The sequence below is a fragment of the Neopelma chrysocephalum genome, unplaced genomic scaffold (genome assembly GCF_003984885.1).
Source record: "Neopelma chrysocephalum unplaced genomic scaffold, ASM398488v2 Primary Assembly neopelma1_24, whole genome shotgun sequence".
In the NCBI taxonomy this organism is placed as follows: Eukaryota; Metazoa; Chordata; class Aves; order Passeriformes; family Pipridae; genus Neopelma; species Neopelma chrysocephalum.
The window spans coordinates 50,018,523-50,035,294 of NW_020897693.1; the positions used below are offsets into that span (position 1 = coordinate 50,018,523).

General features: G+C 43.4%; 1 long non-coding RNA gene across 2 annotated transcripts; it reads right to left on the reverse strand.

The window, feature by feature from the left end:
- Positions 1-250: 250 nt before the first annotated feature.
- On the reverse strand, positions 251-13,484 carry LOC113963312. 2 transcript variants are annotated; one of them, XR_003532735.1, is made up of 3 exons: positions 13,310-13,484; positions 11,516-11,599; positions 251-306 (listed from the first exon to the last, which is right to left on the reverse strand). It is a non-coding gene; the product is annotated as an uncharacterized LOC113963312 (long non-coding RNA). The 2 variants fall into 2 exon arrangements; XR_003532736.1 differs by lacking the exon at positions 251-306 and adding an exon at positions 7,316-7,485.
- Between the last annotated feature and the right edge of the window lie 3,288 nt (positions 13,485-16,772).

Below are 16,772 nucleotides of genomic sequence, written 5' to 3' on the forward strand. Positions count from 1 at the left end.
CGAGGGACCAGCCAACCCAGCTCTCAGCACGGAAACGTGACACTCAGGGTTTTAGGAGGAACTCAGCAGCATTGTTTGTGTTCTCTGGGAACTGACAGAGAACAAGGTGCCTACCTCGATTTGCAAGCAGCTGGTTTCAGGGTGGACACGCTGCACTGATGCTGGGCTTTGCCTCAGGCAAACCATACATGCAGTGTGTGGTTTTTAATAAAACAAGGCTGGCTGTCAAGTGAGGAGCATGGTGTTTCAGCTCTGGAGCATCCATATCTACCAGCTCTCAGCAATACAGACCTTGGCTTGCAGTTCCTGTGAGGAAAACACATTTGTTCAGAGGAAGAAGGACATGTCCAACTGGGAAAATTCTTGGGGCTACTGCTGCAGCCAAGAAACCCCTTCTGCTGCCCAAGGAGGGCTGGCCAGGATGGTAGGAATGAGCCTGGTGCACTCACGCACATCCTTCAGTCTCTGGACCACAGTCAAGCCCAACACCACGCTGTGTCTGCTGCCAGTGGGCTAATAGGACCTGTCCTTATCTGGCATTTCTCCTTGAGGAGAGAGGAAAAATAGCATGTCTTTCCCACATGTATATGCAGGGAGAATTAAATGAAATGATGAAACAGAAAATCACATCTCTTTTTTTTTCCCCAAGTTAGATTTTTTTTTCCCCCAAATCACACAACCCTCCTTCAGTTGCACCCTTCTGGATGAACTTAGGAAAATAGTGTGACAGAACAGAAACTATTCTTCGGAGCACCAACCCCATACACTTGCCAAGGCAGGAGAGAGTTGTTCTTGATGCATCTGATTTTAATTTAACACTACACAGAGTGGCTGGAGAGCAGCCAGGCAGAAAGGGACTTGGGGGTGCTGATCGACAGGAGGCTGAACATGAGCCAGCAGTGTGCTCAGGTAGCCAAGAAGGCCAATGGCATCCTGGCCTGCATCAGGAACAGTGTGGCCAGCAGGAGCAGGGAAGTGATCCTTCCCCTGTACTCTGCATTGGTGAGGCCACACCTTGAGTATTGTGTTCAGCTCTGGGCCCCTCAGTTCAGGAAGGACATTGAGGTGCTGGAGCGGGTCCAGAGAAGAGCAACGAGGCTGGTGAAGGGACTTGAGCACAAGTCCTATGAGGAGAGGCTGAGGGAGCTGGGGTTGTTTAGTCTGGAGAAGAGAAGGCTTAGAGGCGACCTCATCACTCTCTTCAACTACCTGAAGGGAGGTTATAGCCAGGCGGGGGTTGGTCTCTTCTCCCGGGCAACCAACAATAGGACAAGGGGACATGGGCTCAAGCTCTGCCAGGGGAGGTTTAGGTTAGATGTTAGGAAGAAATTCTTTACAGAGAGGGTTATCAGACATTGGAACGGCCTACCCAGAGAGGTGGTGGATTCACCATCCCTGGAGGTTTTTAAAAAGAGATTGGACGTGGCCCTTAGTGCCATGATATAGTAATTGGAGTTGGATCAGGGGTTGGACTTGATGATCTTGGAGGTCTCTTCCAACCCTACCTATTCTATGATTCTATGATTCTATGATACACTTCACCTTCACAGCAAATAATTTCACATACATGCCATAATTAGTGATGGGGAAACCTCAGCAGGTTTTGAGTCTGGCTTCCGTTTAAAAAAGGAAAAATCTGCATGTTTTATCTAAACCTCATGAGGATAAAAACACTGGAAATTGGAAAACTCTTCATAAGAACAACGTTTCTTATAAGACTATTTGCTTGTTTCAGTTTTAGTCTGAGATGGAAACCAGAAATGACAGAACCTCCCTGGACATTTCTGAACCATAATACAGAAGCAGCTCTAAAAGAGAGATCTTAAAATGGAATTGAATACAGACTTTAATTACTTTTCATTTTTCCCGATTCCTTGCCTAGACAAAGCTCTTCCTGACCATATATATTTGAAATACTGCTGCAAAAATAATTTTCTTCACTGCACTTTCACCACTAAGGCCACAAAATTTTCCATGAGAATGATGCTCTAAGCAAAAAGTGTTTTTATGGAAGAAAACTAAATATTTGTGGAAGGAAATCACTTTTGTAGATAATTTCCATTTTCTGTTGTAGGAAAAAATCAAACTATCAAAACTATTGTGGAAGATTCAATGTTATTCTTGATGGGGAGGGAAGATGGTCAACAGCTTTCCAGAGAATGGAAGGATTTGCAGCCAAGTTCAGGAGAAAGTACGGAAAAAGTTTTGTACTTGCCTCCCAACAGCCCATATCCCTGTAAATCCTGGTTTCAGGGAGGCAGGGGTAGAGGTCTGGATCTTGGGAAGTGAGGCTGGGGAAGAAAGATGAGGGACACCAATGCTCACTAGCACTGAGTTCCTTTTGTCAACAGGGCTGGGTGGGAAAGGATGCTTCCAGGGTATCCTGCATCCTGCAGGCAGGATGTAAAATTGGCACAACCATTCCAGCTTGGTACATGCCAAGCCAAACAGCCTAACTTTAGCTTTCCCCAAGGTGGGTTTTCTGGAAAAACTTTCCCATTAATAAGAAAAAAAAAATTAAAAAAAAAAGAAAAAATATAATCACTGGGTTTTTTCCTCCAATTCAGTACATTTGGATGAGAAAACACCATTGTCACTCTCCATCCACCTCTACCCAACATTATCGTCTCACTGTACCAGTGAGTCCCTTTCCCCCACTGCATCCCATATGTCCTCCTCACCTTCCCCTCTTACAGAATGCAGCCTGTCACTGAGGCATTGACACCTCCCCACATTTTTCTTCCATCCAGAAACATGCACTACACATTATCACCTGCTTCCTCCCCTCCATAAGGGCCCATAAGGGCCCTTCCCCTCTCAGCCTGCCCAACACCCCCTGCCAGCCCAGCCCAGCTGGAGGAATCAGGGGAGTCAGACCAGACTTCCCATTCCCTCCTGCTCCTCTTTGTGTTGCTTGTATCCAAACACTCTGCCTGTTGCCCCTGCCCAGACTGAAACCACTCAGGCATGTGGAAACCTCTTTTTTTACTCCCTTTTACACCTCCCATGGTGAAGTCCTGATTGCTGGCTGGAGCCAGTAGGTGCTGCTGTGTTCAAACAATAAATAATAACCATTCTTAACCACAGCCATTTAAAAATAATCACATTTTGGCTCCTGAAACACCTAGCAGCTTTTACATTTGAATGCTGTCAGTGTAACCCATGTAGGTTTTTCAACAGTATTTGTTGTTCTGGCTGGTTAAAAACATTTCTCCTGAGCAGGGGGATGCCAATCAATGCAGCTACACCACTAAACAAATACAGCTCCCTGCTCCAATCCATTATCTGAAGAGTTATTTCTGTATCCACTTACAGAGGAAAGTTGTTATAAAGAAATATAACTAATAGCAAACACAGGAGCCTTTTCCAATATTCCAATTTTCACACATGGATGAGTTTGGGTGATTGTTCTTGGGCCATGCCACTGGAGCAAAACAGTCAGCAAGTGAACCTATGTAGCATTTTCCGTTTATTACATTTATATGTGGAAACACCAACACATCCTCATTGCAGACTCTCTGGCTCTCATTCACTGCTTTTCCATGCTGCTAATCAAGGAGGAGGTAGTGGGGAGCTACTTAGAAACAAAAAGCAGCTAAGACACACCATTGGTTAGAACAGGAAAGTGAGGGGCAGCTCCATACCATGGCCTCTGGATCTGTGAGACCATCAATGGCTGATAGTTTCAACTCCAGGTCTGCCAGTGGCCTACACTGAGACTCCAAACAGGAGTTCATGTGTCTGTCAACATCTGTTTTCTTGCTTTTGGCTATTTAGATGGAAGAGGAGGCACTTTCAGCCCCATGCTTCATATGGCTCATCAGCACCAGGATGTTTTCTGCTCTTTCTAGGTCCACCTCTACTGTGCTTTGATGGCCAAAAGTGCTTCAACAGCTGTTTAGCCACCATGAAACAGAAAGTTTCCCCATCCTAGATGTGCACTACAATACTCTGGGAAAAAAGCTGCATCCCTGTGTGTTTGCACAGCACAGGGCTCCAGACCTCTGCTGACACCCACCCCAGTGAGTGGGCTGGGCAGGCACTTTTCTGACACCACCTCTGAAAACACTCAACTACATAATTGTGCTTTTTGCCTCGGAAAGAGCAAAAAGTAGAGGTCTTGGATTTCACCACAAGCCTTGTATTATTAAATGCTTTAACCACACTGCTCCACTTGCTGGGTGAGGAGTAGGTGGCTGACATTCTCTCCTATCAAAAACAGTAAAGAGATGACAGCATCTTTCCCTTCAAAACAGTGTTGTTTGATCAAGTGACTAGTCCAAGGTGGAGCTGAGAGAGAGATGCAGAAATTATGTTGTCAGGCAGACGTGGTAGGACTTGGATCTTCCACTACCTCCCAGGCCATTGGAAAACTGAGTCATCCTCTTGTTGAAATGAAGCATTTATATTATTTTCCAGAATTGTAACAAGAAAAGGTGCTGGGAGGGTGATCTTCAAGTTCTTTCAATGACTCCCTGAAGAAACCTTTCTCTCTCTGATGACTATCCCAGGAAGCTTTGGGCAACCACACCTGTGATTCAGGTGCTTATATTTCAGTGCTGTGGAGGATTGCCCATGGAAAACAGGAAAACACTGGCTCCTGGCTAGGGAGACTGGTTAGGATGGGCATGCCCCAAATCCTATTCCCAGCTCAAAATCCCAGAAAAGCAACCTAGCCACCAGGTTTTGACTTCAGTGTGAGTGTGCTTTGAGCAAGAACTTTGAAAACCTTCACATTTTTCACATGCCGGAGTAGTTTCCTGCAGTTTCCTGATCCAGCCCAGTTTCAAACCTATGCCATCGCAGGAAAAAAATCCCTAAATACATTTGACAAGTATCATCTCAAAACGCAGAGAACAGAAGGCAAATGACCCTGTTAATTTACTTTTTCATAACTTCCAAGGCAATCACAGGATTTTCTAGAACGTATCTGAGTTTTGGGGCACAGCAGTACTGAGAAACTGCTCTGTGACAGCCACATGGGCAACAGGGGAGATAGTGCCTCCATCATTCCTTCGGTATTTAGCAGGTGCAACTTTATACTTTATGGAGTTCGAACCTGCACCATCCCAGGGCCTCTATCTGCTCTCAGTTGCTCACCAATCAATGCATCCTACACCTAAGCCACTAACATACAACAGTCATAGGCATTAATGGAATAAGTTGGACTGAGCCTAATAAAGAATAGATAGGAAAGAAAAAAAAAGACTAGACACTAAAACGTCTAACATAAGTGGAAGCACTGTTCTGTCCTTCTCCTCTCCAGGAGGGACTGTCTGGAGGGGTGACAGCGAGCGGGCAGCAGCCCTGGCTTCTTTCTGCAGCCACCACAGCAGGCACTGGTTGTTCACATCTGTCTGAGGAGCCCCACTGGGAACAGGCACTGATTCCACAGAAAACTATGCTGTCATTTTAATTAAACTGCTTCATGCCAACAGCAACAAGTTATACTAATGAGAGCAGATGTATCCAGTAAACAGTGGCATGTTTCTATTTTAATCTACTTAAACCTGGATATATACTAATTCCTCAGTAAATACCTTAGTGGGCAGCAAAATGAGAAACACATGATAAAAGAAGAAGTTTGCTTGTGACCCTTGAGACATGGGTATAATGTTTGGCTTGGCATCATTAATCTTATGGTCAGAAGAGTACAGCTTTAGCATGTGTAATGTGAGAGAACTGCTCACAGCAAAGTTTCCTCTCTACAGTGCCCTCTGCAAACAGTAATTTCCACATTTTTCTCTCTTCCCTGTAATTAGCTTCCCTTTGGCCTGACACACTCTGAAAGTATTGCCAGCTGAAGAGACCTATCCATCTCATCTCTTGAATAAAAACATGAGCTAATTGAGTGGAGGGTATTTAAGTAGAGTGAACTGTATAAGGTATCTTATGCCTCAAGATAACTGATTCTTAAAGAACAGCACCTTAAATAAATCCTTTTGAAATGTTCTCTCAGGCTGATGGGTAAATAATTAATTGCTCCCCAGTGTGTCAATAAAAATCAATCCTCTGACATGAGGCTAAATGAATGGGAATTTTGTCACAAAATTCGGTGGGGTTGGCATTTCACTGTGTGTAACACAGGGATAGAGACAAGGCTCTGTCTTTGTATGACAAACTTTTGATGTCAGTATTTAACTGAAAAAAACAAGTAATGTGAAAAACAGAGGTGACTTTGATTGCCTCCTTCCTCTGTAGCCAATGGGAATCAGCTTTTGATACTGAACTGATCAAAACACTCACTTCAAATAATGCATGCTATGAATTTAGTTCTTTCTACAGCTAGTGAATCATTGGCAGATTGATCTTGATTCCTGAAAATGTCATTCTTAAGCAGACTATGATTAGTGATTAGTATCACACAATATTTTCTTGTCATCTGGCTGTTTGCAAGCTGTAACCTTTCGGTATTCAGTATACAGATTTTGTAATTGCTGACTTTAATCACTAGGCTTATCCTCCCTGATTGGATGATGGGCATTTTAAAACAGTGCCTTATCAAATGATAAAAGAAAACTTCCATCCCACGTATAACTCTTGTGGAAATTAAGGACACATGAATATAACGATGAATAACCAAAATTGTTTTCATACGAAAGAGTAACAAATTTATACCCTCAGCTTTATCAAGCTGAAAGAAGTGCTTTCAATTAAAAACAAAACAAGACAAAAAATCATTGTGGTATTTGAATGCTTTTTTGTGATTCATCCCATACAGAAACATCCTCCTGCAATCATACTCCATCCAGGGATTTCTACTTGGGGTCCAGCAGGACCCCAGATCTTGCTAGAGCTTTGCTATCTTCCCTTATCCATGCAGAACGACTCACTTAATGGCCCTTTACACCACATAAAAACTGAAAGGAATTTGACAATATTGCAAGCAGTTCCTGTCACCTATAAGGGAGGGAAAAAAGAAGAGTAGAAGTCTGACTGTAGTAATTTCATTAAGCCGTTTCCCACCTTCTGGGCAGATCTATGAAGTGAGTAGAAACCAAGCGATCTGGGTTGTCTATTTATTGGTAGACTTGCATAATAGCTGCAGTACAATGTGTTGAGACTGGCCATTTATTAGTTTACCAAAAGTTTGTGACAAGCCAGGGTTTATTCTGTGACCGATCCATGCCCTTGCAGATATCAGTTGTAACTTGCCATGGAGTGACACTTCATCTTAGAAATGCTAAAGGTGAGTTTGTGTGAAGCTGATTACTTAAACAAAAGTTTCAGTTTCTTTTTTTTTGGTGGTGGTGGGGGGGAGGAGGTTGTTTCAGTTTTGGGGTTTTATTTTTCCTTTATCATGATGGAGGACTCCTTGAATTTCTTTTCCAGATTTCAAATGGAAAGCTGAAGACCTTGCACAGTTCCTTGTGAGTGTTGTTTTCTTTACACCCACCAGGTTTGGGGTCAGCAAGGAATGAAACATTACTGTCCTGGTTTTGGCTGGGATAGAGTTAATTTTCTTCTTAGAAGAAAACACAAATCCTTGGAGTAAAAGGAGGATAAATATTTAAAACAGCCTTTGAAAGTTAAGCACACAGAAGTGATTAACAAATAACAGGAATTGTGCTTGTTCTCTTTGCAGACCACTAAAAATTCTCCACTCACCAGGCTGGCACATTAACAAATAATATGATTTGTACCACTTTCTGAGCCTGTTCTACAGAACTGAAAAAAAAAGAACAACAGGGAGGCAAAGCAAACAACTGCAAGTAAAAACAATCATCTTCCCCACAGTATTTTCCATAAAGAGACTTCCTTCCCTCTAATATTATGGCAAACTACCTTGTTAATCCTCTTGCAGCCAATGACTAGTTATTTTCTCCTCTTCTTCAAAATTAATCTTTTTTTCTTTTTTCTTTTTTTCTTTTTTTTTTTCTTTAATATATGCTATTAGGAATTGAAGAGCCACAAAAGCCACTTTCAGATCCAGTCCTGTTCTGCTTGCTGGCCAGCTGGGCTGTTCTACAGCCAAACCCCATCAAGGTGCACCATGAAAGTAGCCATCTTTAAGTAGACTCCCCCTGACAAAACACGATGAAATTACCACTGCATCAACACAGGTGCATTTACTTTGTCTGCCCTATAAATCTGGCCTGTAGGACGACTTGTATAAATAAAATGAATTATTTTGTACTTGCGAGGACTTGATAGGGGTCAGCGATTTGCTGAACACTAGCAGAATTTCTCGGCACAGAATGGGTAAACCAGGAGGGCTTAATTCAAAGTGTTAGATTATCCAGGCATGATGGCTTAATACAAGTGGGAGGAAGGCATAATACAGGGAATCATTACTTACGCACGTGCATTTATGAAATCATTACTGTGCTGAAGTAGTTCATTTGTCTGCCTTTTTAACTACAGACCTTTGGTTTGAGGAAGGCTGACAATGCATCCACTAGTAGGAGCTCTGAATCACCTGTAATTGAGGATTTTACCACTCCATACCCTTAGTGTGCTCCTTCTAGAAAGATGCCAGGCTCATTTCTGTCCATCTTCAGGTGGATGAGAGATGCCAGTGGCATCCTATCTTCATTAGTTTCATTAGAGTGGTGCTGGGCTCTCAGGGAGCACTAGCTCCTGAATGAGAGACTAACCCCTTTAATTTTCACAGCTTTGTGCTCTGCAAACTCTTATGTGAACAGGTTTTGCTGGGATTATTTGAGGCCTTGTCAGTACTTCTTTTGTGACCAAAAGATAAGGCCTTCTCTCTCTGTATGATTGGAAGAGCGCACAGGCAAATATTAAAAGGCTTTGTTTTCTTTCCAGTTCAACAAACCCATGATCCTCATTCTCAGCTGCCTTCCTTCAATTGCCTCAATGTAAAAGGCAAATTTTTGTAAGTGGCCATTTGCATCTGATGTTGGAAGGGTGAGAGGAGAGGACTATGTTGTCTGTGGGCACTGTCTTGGTGCTTCACTTCATGCCTCGGCTCTTCAGGGGCATCTCTCCTCCAAGGCACTGCACAGTTGGAGCAGCACCGAGTTGCTGCGAGGAGAAAACCGTCCTCCAGCTGGTTCCCACACACTCCACCCTCCCTCACCTTCAACACGAGCTGTCATCGTGAGGACATGAAGAGGAAAAGCCAAGCCCTGCCTGAACGAACACAATCCTTGGCAATATAAACCATTTTGGAACAACTTTGTACAACGCTGCCAACAGAAACATGAACCTTCTCTTAAGAGCCTTCTCCTGTTTTTTTCCACCATTAAGGCCTCCATTGCAGCCTCAGGCCTGAACAATATCTCTTGGAGTGTTTAGGAGCAGGGTGTTCTTCCCAGATGATCTAATTTCCAGCTAATCTCTTGCCTGTCAACTGTTTCAGCTGAGGTAAGTTTTGAAATGAATTTTGCTGTGGCAAAGAAGAAGGACACCAGGAAAGGCTCTACCCAAGTCAGTGGAACAGCTGTGTTTGAGCAATATCAGGGTCAAGCACTCAGTAATTCTGAATAAGTCATATGAATCACCCACTCATCACCAGCATTAACGTTTTCTGTTTACGCCTCTCTTATGAGAGGTTTTCTTTTATCTCCACCTTTTCATTAATGCCATTTACCAAAAACCATTAGACCCAAGATGCTATGCCACTGATTGCAAGTCAGCCATCACACCAAAAGCACAAAGCCTGATCTGAGGAGGTTAGAGCAGCCACAATGCTAATTTGAATACTGTAATGACTTTGCTTCAGACTTGCTGGTTTTGTTTTCCATGTTTTGCCAATATTTGCAAAAAGCAAATCTACTCCAAACAGATTTCAAACAAATAATTCAGGACACCTTTGCAAAGTTATAAAATTACTATTCATAACTGGAATTGCACAGAACACAAATTCAAAGTTCAGGAGTTACACTCATCTAAGTAGGGAACACATCCTATCAGGGAAGTGACACACCTCATAAAAATAGCTCAAGTTGCCAACATTGAATATGAAATGCTCCCCGCAAATTGCTCTGCAAGAGGCTGCTAGTGAAGAATGATTTCCAGAAGTGATTCAGCAAACAGCTCCAGAAAATTACAATCTCTTCACGGACAATTCACAAATGAAAGATGCGGTTTGTTGAATGAAATTCATTACAAACGATTCTTTCACCTGTATTTATCCCTGTGAAAACAGTCAGGGCTCTCAGGTGGACCCTCTAACATTTACACCACCTGTAACGTTCAGTATCTAGAGGCCAGGCAATTTTATGCTGAACTTCTGCTCTAAGTAATAAGAAATTGTGCTAAATGTCTACAGCAAGAAATGGTAAAAGATTTTCCTTTTCCTCGTTTTTTTCTTTTCACATCATGTAGCAATCAATGCACAAAGAGCAGTAACAGAAACTTCGATAAAATAATGTCAACCTGAAGGACTGCATTTTTCAAGCAGTGCCTTTTTGGAGGGCAGGAATTTTTTGCCTCTATGTGACAATACTGATGTAAACTGGACCGTAGAGTCATTTCTGTGTGTCTTTGCCCATGTGATATGCATTTTTAGGTTTCTATCAGAGGAGCATATTGTTTATACAGCATGTCTTGAGCAACAAAGTAGGTTGAAATTGCTTTTCAGAGAAAGCACCCTCAATCCCCAGGGGCAGGACTGACTTCAAAAATAACAAGTTGTGCCATGAGATCAGAGTGATTTCTTTACAGCCTCCCCCTCTTGTGTCCTGTAATGGCCTCACAAAATGCCGATGGCACACTAGAGAAAGGAGAAGCAGGAGAATAAAGAGGTGTCATTTCTTTAGGTGAAGCAGCATAATTCCCTAGTGCATTCTTCTATCAGGTCAAAGTAACCTCATTTACAAAATAAAATCAAGAATTAGCTGAAAGGGTGGTGGTTGTTGTTGTTGGTATTGTTATTACTGTTATTATTTGCTGACTGTCCTACAATAACTTGGTTTGTTGTTTCCCTCTTGTGGGAATGACAGGACTTGAGGATGCTGTTCTGGAAGTATGTTTATACCAAAAGGAGGCAAACATTATCTGCCATTCTCCTGCCTTCCTTGGTTGTGCCCTCACGGCTAGATCCCCCTGGGAAGCAAACAGAAGTTTCAGGTGTTACTGCAGCAAGCCCAGCCAAGACTTCAGTGCTCAGCTGTGTTGAGTCACTGCTTGGTCTGCCTTGCATGATATGGGTTTGTGGAGACCTCTCCCTGCTCCTGCCCAGACCTGTCTCCTTGGAATATGCTCTACGTGAGCTCCTGAGCTATAAACAAGTCATGTTTGCCAAGCTGGCGACAACAGTGCTGCTCAGCGTTTGCTGCTATCTTCTCTTAATTTCCTGGGGCACAGAGGCCCATATGTGCATGTGTTCACAAATTCTCCCCTCCCAGTTCACAACCTCTGAGGTGGCCCCCGTGTTCATCAGAGAGAGGTTGGCAGCTTCACGGGGTGACTCATCACATGAGCAGGAAGACATCCAGACAATGAGAGTCTTACAGTGAAGGGGGAACTAGAACAGTGGTTGGTGCTAGAAAGAGAACCTTGGCTGATAAAGCAAATGTTCAATCAGGTTTAACAAGGGCTGAGGTACCTGCATGCTGTCAAACCAGAGATACCACTCCAGGTTCCTCGGCAGCTCAGATGTTCCTGACACAGAGGCTCTTTTGCACAAAGCCTGCAGATAACAGAAAATCAACTATATCTTTTCTTGTTTATGCAGAGGTTCTTTTCTGTGTATCTTTTTCTAGATTTTTTTTTTAATTAAAATGCAGATAGCATACCTGAAATATTTGGTGGTATTTTAAACAACCCTAGACTCACCTTGCAGGCTGTCACAAAACACAGACAAACAGGAAAATTTTCTTCTCTTTTTTTCTGTGTACTTGACACTGGAGTGAGGCCAAAATATGGAGGAAGAGACAATATCACCCAAAAATGTGTCTCAAAAGAGATGGCAGAGGGCAGTTGCATCGGGCTGTTTGGGTGCCTGGTCCAATACATTGCCATCAGTTGAGTAGAGGCAGTGAGCAGTTGATCTTTGCAGAAAATCATCAAAACCATCACAAGAATGCATACCTAGAGGGAAACTCTGGGGCTAAGAGGAGCTTGGCGCTCCCCCAGAATCACAGCAATGCTGCTTGGAAGGGACTGGGGAGATCTCCAGCACAGCCCTCCATTTGAACCTACACTATTGCCAACATAAGATGACATCAGCCAGGAGACTGTCAGGAAAAGGGTAATCATAAAAAAAACAAAGTATATGGGAAGGGAAGCCCTGGGAAATAAAGAGTCAGAAAGAGAGAGAATTTGGGATGAGAAGGACATGAGAAACCTGACCTAGTTGAAGGTGTCCAACCCCCCTGAAATGAGTAGGGGAATTGGACTAGATGACCTTTAAAGGTCTCTTCCAATTCAAATATATATTCATATATGATTCTATGACATCTATTGCACAGACTTGAAGGCTGCCCTCCATAAAAGGGTCTCATGTCTGCTTCTGGAGTCTACAAACACAGACACATCATGTCCCACTATGCCCTAGATGGTGTTCTGTTTCCATGAGTTTCATCTACCATGGTATAACAATCTGCTCCATCATATCCTAAATTATGGGGTTTTTTTCCTTGGGCTCTGGATCAATATAGCTCCTAGAACAATGAGAAACTGATCTTGAACCTGTGTTACCAGAGGCAACTGCACAAGTGAGGACACTCACACTGATTTGGAAGTAAATGAACTGATGCTTCCTCATTGCTCTGTCTATAGTCATGAGCCTCCCTCTCCTATGAACATGTGAAACTTGGCAGCTCAGTTTTGTTTTGCTTGTTATTGGGAGGGATTGCCCTGGCAGGAATCCTGAACCAGCACACCACATGCAGTGGGACATTCTCTGCATCTCGTTCAGAGCCTTAGGGAGCCAGGTTTCCACAAAAGAAATTGGGTTTGGAAATTCTTTATCCTCCAGTAGAGCAAATGCATGAATATTTCTATTCCTGACCTGATTTTCCATCAGTTCCAGGGGTTATTTTAATTCTTTATTTTTCTTGATTAGAGGAGGAAAGACTGCTTTGCTTTGCTGTTTCCTTTCCAAGTTCACTGGCTTGCTAGTTCTGAATGTCCTGGGTGTTTCCCTGTCCCCTCCCCAGTAACCCTTTTAGGAAGTTTCCCAGTCCCAATCTTGATCCATTTTAAATAACTAGTTACTCCCAGCTGGTTTCTCTACCACTCCCTTCTGAGGTCAGACCACCAGAAGTGAGAGGAGGTGGATATCGCTTCATTTATCTCTCAGATCCTATTCCGAGAAAGAAGGAAGCTCACCAGTCAGACAGTGATGCTTTGTGCTCAGACATTGGTTCTACTTGGTCATTGCCTTTCCCTGACTCACCTAATGACCTCACCCTTCCTTTCCTCAGGAGATGTCCCTAACTCAGTAGGAGGTTGGCAAGGATGCAGCTGAGACAAACTTCATGCTCTGGAACTGTCCCCATGTGTTTCTTCGTGTGATGTCTCTAATGCCATGTTCACAACAGTTCACAGCAAGAAGGTTGAGTTGAGGCATCCTCTTCATCCTCAGGGAAAGACTTCCTGCCCTTCTTGTCTCCCATGACTTGGCAGCTATAAGCCATTCTTAGCTACACCCTAATGGGCAAGGCAAACTCTGGTTTGTTTCCAGCTGTGCTCCAGAGCTCACCTGCAGCTTTCACCCATGAAAGAGTTCAGTTCAATCAGTTTAGATGCACCTAGGTGGAGGAATTCCTCCAGTTAGTGACAGAGCCATGGGAGGAGGTTAGGAGGTTGAGGAGTATCAGAGACAGTGAGAGAGAGAGAGAGAGAGAGAGAGAGAGAGAGAGAGAGAGAGAGAGAGAGAGAGAGAGAGAGAATACTGGAATCACACCCTGCCTTCCCTGGGACAGGCCTGACAGGGAGACAGGACACATGATACAGGGGACTCCCTGTCTTCTCTCCACCTGGTTCAACATTGTGACTTAAAGGATAGGGGGCAAGGGTGACCGGTTCCTGCCCCGTGCAGCAGATGCATCTCCTCTGTGACTGCACCACCTTCCCAGGTGGCCCAGCATAACAGGAATGAGTTTTTGCAAGTGGAACAGCAGGAAAGCGAGGATGATGGTACACCCAGCATGGAGGCATTGCTGAAGTTAAGTTCATCTATGCTCTGCATCAAACTGCTTCCATAAAGAAAACCAGTCATGTCATTGTTGTAGGAAATGCCTTCTGAAGGGAACAAGAAGACACAATATGCAGACTGAACTCACTTCTTTGGAAAGTCAGCTACCTCCCTGGAGCCTGGATTAAAGACGTGAAGAGAAAGATTCCTAACCTGAGGAATGGCTCCTTAAAACACTAAGTGATAGTTGGTGTTTTATCAATAAAAGCTGATTTAACAGTTACCTATTACTCATACGTTATGGGGCACACACAACAAAGTATAAAATGTTTGACCTTTCGTTTGTGCAATTACAGCTCTGCTGGGAACATGAAATCCCTGGGAAAGGACTTCTGGCAGTCATCTGGTCAATCATGCTGCTCTGACACAGGATCAGCTTGACCTGAATCATTCCTGGAGGTCATTCTTAAGGACCGCACACGGCAGACTCCCCGGCCTCCCCAGGCAATCTCGATTTAATTGAGAACTTCCTCAACCAAAGCATTAGCTGCCTGTTTGTGCTAAAGAGTTATAGCAGCTGAGGCGGCCTCATGCAGGTCCTCTGCCAGATGGGCATGTTCCCCTGGGGGTTATGTGGGCATCTCTTTAGCTCAAATCTCAGGAAATCTCCCTAAGAGTCTGACAAAAAATGTTCTGAATTAAAAACTGTCTATAAAGGAGAGAGCTGTTTAGATGAATACAGAGCTATCCACCTCCTTTTCAGCAGGGTATTTAGATGTGACCCTTGAAATTCTGCTTGCCTGTGCATTTGATGTTGATGAATGCTAAAGTACTTTGCTGAATTGAGCTCAAACATGCATGTTTGTTTTCCTTAACTAGCTGAAGCCAAGTTAGTTAACGGATTTGGACAGCACAGGAAACATTAAATCATCTGGCAGTCAGTAACAGTAGAGTTAATTCCTGTGCTTGATTTCCAAACTATAAGTGAGGGCAACTGCAAATACAGCATTACCACAAGTAGGTCCTATGTTATTTCCACGTCAGTCCAAAAAGATGGGACTTTAGCATCCAACACATGTCTATCCCTTTAATTTCAGATCAAATCATATGTTAGACCTCACTTTTCTACCATGGCTCATATTTTTACAAGGAGGTCCATCACCAAACACAGTACACAGATTTAGGTTAAAAAAATCATGGTAGGTTTCACCTACAATGCCACGAAGCAGCCTCAGAAAACCTCCCAGAACAGGAGTGCTCTACTTTGATTCTGACAAAGGTGAGGGATGTGAGATCACGGGAAATGTAGCCACTTTGCAATGGTAATAAAGTGTTAGTAGATATCACACAATGATTTTAAGTTCTCGGCGAGCTGGTCATGTAGCTTGGGTTAGGGTAAACTTGACTGCTCTGGTTCTACAAGTATCTGCAATATAGCTTCATGGAATAATAACATATGGGAAACATGTAATTCCAATAGTGACATCCAGTTGAACTTTACTCATTGCAGGAGCAATGAACTCTCTTACTCCTATCTGGCTGAGCAGGAACCTGAGGGCAGCCAGGTCTTCTCAGAGCTTCCTGCAGGTTTGCGCACTCCAAAGCTCTGGTGCACGGAGCAAAAGCAAATGCCATTAATTCCACATAAGTTTCAGATCATTTGCTGGTTTATGCAGTGTTCCAGCCAGCTAAATTTGTCTCAATAATTTATGCATTTGCACCAGCAAGCAGCCTCCCTTATGAGCCATTGTCAACAATTGTCACTAGCTTTTCCACATATCCTTCAGTAACTAAATATAAACAAATCTGTGTCTTCAGAGAGCGTGCTGTTGTGGTACAGGCCACATTCTAATTAATGAATGGTGTTTTCAGCGAATTACTTCTCTCTTTCAATATTGATTTAGGATGATTGCTGACCAGGGGATGCCTTTAAACCTTTAGCTTCTTGCAGAGAACAGTGTGATTGGAGAGGTTTTTTTTTTCTTAGAATGGTGTTCAGATACTATATAGCACTATGATGTGGAAAACCTAAGGTCGGTAGTTATGCCTGAGACAAAGAAGAAATTTTATTTTTTTTTTCTCCTGTGGAATATGTGCCACACACCATTGATGATTTAATCGCAGAAGCTGCCAGCTAGCACAGACTGGCAAATCAGCCTGAACAGAACTGCTCCCACAGAGCTGAATTAGCATGGACACCTCTATCATACATCCACTGTGATGGTCAGGCACCAATTGTTCCTTCATCCCAACCAATACCACAAGAATCAAAGCTATGGCCATGCTTTTCATCATTGTCCTGCCACCTCAGTCAAATACCAGCCAAAATCAGTCCATCACTGCAAAACAGCCTAGCTTGATGCAGCACAAACCCTATTCACCAAAATGCCTTCCAGGCCACTGTAGCTCGAGGAATGGTTTGGATGGGTTCACTCCCACCCTTGAATTGGGAGCAAAGCAATTGCACTCAAAATAGCTCAAAAAGAGAGCAACCAAAATGAGGAGCTGCTTTTCACCAAGATGTAGTTACTAGCTGAAAATTCCCTAGATAAGACTGGAGTGGTTGCCAGTAGTGACTGCTCTAATTAGAAGCAAAACAATTTTCATTACCACCGCTTTGCTTCACACAGCAGCCATGTCCTGGAGCAGTCACCGTTTTAGCCTTACTGTCCATTACTGTAAGAGACGCCTCTGCTCTGCAAATATCTGCTCAGGCCATGCA